The following is a 5,316-nucleotide window of genomic DNA, read 5'->3' on the forward strand; positions in this document are numbered from 1 at the left end:
TGATCTGGTCAGTGTTCACTGTATCTTGAGAAGAAAAGTGAGTCTTCCACCAGATACTTACAGGAAGCAGTTTGTGAGTTGGAGAGAGCCATTATAACTGATGACTAGTCAGGCAGTGGTGACATTCACCTTTAATCTCAGAACTCGGGAGGCAGATGCAGACAGATCTCTGAGTTTGAGGCCAGCCTGGTCTACAAAGCGAGTTCCAGGACAGCCAGGGATGTTACACATAGAAACCCGGTCTTGAAAAACCAAAAACTAATAGGTAACGCTGGTGGCCATGTGTGCGCAGTGACTCACTCCCTCAGAGTGGAGGGCAGCCTGTCCTCCCCACAGAAAGGCTGCTCTCAACACCCCAGACCATGAGGGCTTTGCCCACAGCAGCACTGGAACCCTTCCACAGCGCAGTCAGCTGTTGCCTGGAAACCTTGTAACTCCCTTCTTCTCACTTTGTCTCACCAGTGTGCAGTACACTGCCAGATTGAGGTACAAAGACACTGCCAGGCTCTGGTACTTTTGTGGCCCCTGCAAGAGGGCAAGTGAGCTCTTGGCATGCATGAGAAGGCTCCAGTCTCCTCCCGTGGTGTCCCAGAGCATGTGGGTGGGTGTTGGCTAGAAATAGATCCCAGAAAGTAGAGCAGCAGAAAGCCAGCTATGCGAATGACCGCTGCTCTACCCACCTCTGCCCCACTCACTCCTCAAGATCATTAAGCTAATACAGAACCCAAACTGCCAATCTGAGGACAGGTTATAAGATGGCTTTCGACACACTATGAGATAGTTATTCTGTGTGTCATCAGATCTTCGAGGTTCCTGCTCAGGCTCCACCATGGTGGATGGGGCTGGCCCACTGCAGTCTGCTCTTCTGAAAAGCCATGCTTTGCTGGGCCACACAGGCAGGTGCCCCAGTCTGAGGCCTGAAAAGGCATGCCCATCGTGGCAGGAGTGATGGCATCCTTTTCAAATGTGCTGAGTACCTATTGGCATCTGAAGTTGGAGAGGTAGGATCTGAGTTAAAGCTGAGTGTCTTGAGGACAGAGAGCCCGGGGCCTCCTACACAGGGAGCACTACACTCAAGGCCATTTGGCCTCTGTGACTTTAGATAGCAGCTAGGGTTCCCTTTAGGAGCATCCAGGTAGTGGGGGAGTAGAGAAGTCTAGCTGGGGAGATAACTAATTTTCTTAAAGGACAAGCAAGCTTAGTCTAAGACACAGGAAGCTTCCACAGAGCTAAGAAGGGCTGAGAAAAGAGGAGTTATTCAGAGCTGAAGAATAAAGGACATATTAGGAATTATCTTCCTGGCTTACTCTGGGCTGAAGAGATGGCTCAGTTGTTAAGAGCACTTGTTCTTAGCATAGGACCTGGATTGGTTTCCAGCACCCATATGGTATGGTAGTTCACAACCTTCAGTAACTCCAGCTACAGGGGATCCAATGCCCTCTTCTGGCCTCCATGGACACCAGGAATACATGTGATGTACATACATGCATGCATACATACATACATACATACATACATACATACATACATGTATGCATACACACATGTAAGTAAAACACCAATGTACATAAATCTTTGGATTTATTTCATTATGGAAGTCAGTGTAGAGGCGTCTCTGAAAAGTAAGATTTGGGCCAGTGAGATGGCTCAGCAAATAAGACGCTTGACACCAAACATGGTGAATTGAGTTCAATCCCCAGGACTGTGGAAGGAGAGAACCAACTCTCATAAATTGTCCTCTGACCTCCACACTGCCTGCACCATGACATGAGTTCACTCACCCACATACATATCACACAGGCAGATGACAGTGGTGTACACCTTTAATCCCAGCACTTGGGAGGCAGAGCCAGGTGGATCTCTGTGAGTTTGAGGTCAGCCTGGTCTACAGAGTGAGATCCATGACAGGCACCAAAACTACACAGAGGAAAAAAACAAAACAAAACAAACAAAACAAAACAAATAAAAACAACACCACAAACCTAGCTAAGCCATCTGGCCATTTACCTGGAGGACCCTATGTCCCACTTCTGAGATACCTGCTCACCCATGTTCACTGCACTTTAGTCACATTAGCAAAAAAATGGAATCAACTTAGATGTCAACTGAGGGATGAACAATGAAAACATGGGCCATAGACACATGCAACTTTATTCATCCATAAAGACAGATGACATTTTCAAGGAGATAGATAACTAGAAAATATTAGACTAAGCCAAGTAATCCAGATTCAGAAAGACAGATGCCATAAACTCTCTGTCATGCAGATTCTAACGTCAGACTGTTAAATATGTGTGTGTAGGGGCTGGAGAGATGGCTCAGAGGTTAAGAGCACCGACTGCTCTACCAGAGAGGTCCTGAGTTCAATTCCCAGTACCCACATATTCCCAGCACCCACATGGTGGCTCACAACCATCTGTAATGAGATCTGGCACCCTCTTCTCTATGTACATATTAAATAAAATAAATAAATCTTTTTTTAAAAATGTGTGTATAGGTGGAGTAAACGCGGGGAAGGCCAGGGAACTAGGAAGACCCATGAGACTGGAAGTAATGGTCTTTAAGAGAGGTAGTTGGAGAAGACAATGGAACAAAGTAGAAATGAGGCAGACAAGCATAAGAAACAGTTTAGCATCTTGGGCCTCCACTTGGTATGAGTTGTGCACATACCCACCCCTCTTCTTAACAATGCTCTTGCACCTGGCAGCTTGACTCTTTCTTGTTTTGTTTTGTTTTTGAGACAAGGTTTACTCTATGTAGCCCTGGTTGTCCTGGAACTCACTCTGTAGCCCAGGCTGGCCTCACACTCAGAGATCCCCTGCCTCTGCCTCCCGAGTGCTAGGATTTAAAGACCACCACCCACCAGGCTAGTTTTTATTTAAACCTATTCTCTCTATATATATCCAGGTGTAACAGAAAGGCCAATCTAGCCTAAACTGGTTTGGTATGTGTGTCCAAATAAGGCAAACTGTGTCTAAGTGGAGTTTTAAGGAGAACCTCTTACTTATCAAGTTATGCCTATGCATAATTAGGTGTGCATACACTTAAAATCAGATGCATTATGGGAAATGAGATGTGCAGTGAGCAAAGATCTATGTGGTAGAAGTCTGTCAATCAAAATGAAGAGCCACCCAAATATGTCTCTAGTAACCAAGCTCCTCCCCCTCTTGAACCCGTAAAAGGAAGTCCCTAAAAGTAACTGTGGTTCTCGAGTGTCTTCCCTTCGTGGCCACTGCTGCTTCAAAGCAGATTCTGGTTTCTTCTGCTGCTTTGCAAACAGTGCAGGCTTTTCTCTCCCTGCCCCACTTTTCATTCGTGTACGCCCCAGGTTGCAGTCAGGAATCATCCTTCGCCTTAGCCACTTCAGTCAGGCCCTCTCAATCAATCCCAGAGCTAGTACAATCATGTACACAGCTAGTCTCGCTAGCCAGCTTACTCTGATGTTGTGTGGCATCATTCCTGAGAAGCCAGGAATAGAATGTCTACTCACCCCAGATAGTGAAATGACAACAAACAGGTCAAGGTAAGGATACTACCAAAGTCCACTTTGCTAAACCAGTGACTTTACTGGGGTTACAGGAGATGGGTGAGGAGTCACTTACAGAAGCAAAAATGACTCAAAGACAGCTGTGTCACCAAAGTCCACTCCAGCATGGATGACAGCTCATAAAGGCGAGAAACCTGTCCCTGCACAGTCTGTAGGCAGTTCCACAAGTTGGAGACTCTCAGTTTCAATGGCTAAGTAGTCAGCGTCTCTCCAGGGCAGCAAGGCTAGTCTGAGAGTGTCTCTCAGCAGCCCTTACTGTTTGGGAGGTGCCCAGGGGATCTGGTCCGTTTCAGGGACTTCCTCAAGTTGGTTGGATTTCATTGTTATTGTTACTGTTTTGAGACAAGGTCTCACTATGCATCCTTGGCTCGCCTGGAACTTTCTATGTAGTCCAAGCTAGTCTTGAACTCACAGAGATCTGCATGCCTCTGCCCTCCAGAGTGCTGAGATTACAAGTGGGCACCACCATGCCAGGCTTCCTGAAGCTTTTGAGATGTTTACTTCTTGAGCTTAAGGGGTCTTGCTGAAGGATGGAATGCTCATCTCAAAGAGTTTGATGAAAAGTTTTGATGAAACCTCCCAGATGAAAAGTTTTATCTCTGAGGAAACTGCTACACATCAGGAGTTCCCTGTCCCCATCTTCTGAGGCTGGAATTACAGAGGAGCCACCATGCTCACCAGGCATTATATGGGTTTCTGGGTTCCTTGAGGTCAAGAACCTAGAGTCATCCTGCCCAGACCTCGACCATCCAGAGTAAAAGGGGAGATGGGAGAAGCATACTCTGGGGGGAAAGAGGCCTTCGTGAGAAGGAGCTGGAGAGAAAACGAAGCAAAAGGAAGTCTTATGAGGGTGATACACAGACACATGGAAACTCGCTACTTTGTAAGTGAATTCCAAAATAAAAACAATTTTTAAAAAAAGAATCATTGTTTCCCATTTGCCTTCCATGGGCTCAGTTGGGCCAGGGGCAGTTTGTCCAAAGGTCAGGGTGCAGATTAGCAGGGTTACCCACACCCATCAGTCAAATACACGGAGGAACCTGGAAAGTGGGAGAGGCACACTGGTGCCCTTGGCATCTCCTGAGACGCTGAGGCTGTGACTGCCCTCAAGGGGTGGGGACCCTTCTTTATCTGCCATCCCCTGGAACACCAGCAGCCCAGGGCCAGCACAGAGATGCAAGGGATGTGTACAAAGTTCTGGAGATAAGGAGGGACACGGTGTCCAGGAGAGAAGGTCAGCACGTGGAGCCCAGCCTGGGGCCCTCTGGGGACTGACTGGGTAGGGTGACAGAGGAAAAGCCGACGAGGACCATGGTCAGGCATCCTGGAGGCACATGCCGTTCCAACAGTCCTTAACACAGCACAGCTGTAGATCCCAGAGTGTGGGAGGGTGTGATGGCAGAACCCACTTACTGAGATTAAGTAAAACAGAGGGCTAGGGAGATGGCTCAGGGGGCAAAGCCCTTGCCTAGGAAGAATCAGGGCCCAGGTCCGGGTCCCCAGAATCCACATAAAGCTGAACAATAGTTCACATCCATAATGGCAGTGCTCCTAAGGTGAGATGGGAGGCTAAGAGAGGAGAAGCCTCGGAAGTTCACAGGCCAATCACTCTGGCATGTGCAGCAGCAAAGAGAAGATCCTGTCTCAAACAAGTTAGAAAGGTAGACCAGGAAGACCAACTCCTGACGTTTCCTCACCTGCACATACTCACAGCATGGCATGCACACAATCACATTCACACATTGAAATGGGCATGTACGCATACATAC

This window comes from Onychomys torridus, chromosome 1 (genome assembly GCF_903995425.1).
Source record: "Onychomys torridus chromosome 1, mOncTor1.1, whole genome shotgun sequence".
NCBI classification, from domain to species: domain Eukaryota; kingdom Metazoa; phylum Chordata; class Mammalia; order Rodentia; family Cricetidae; genus Onychomys; species Onychomys torridus.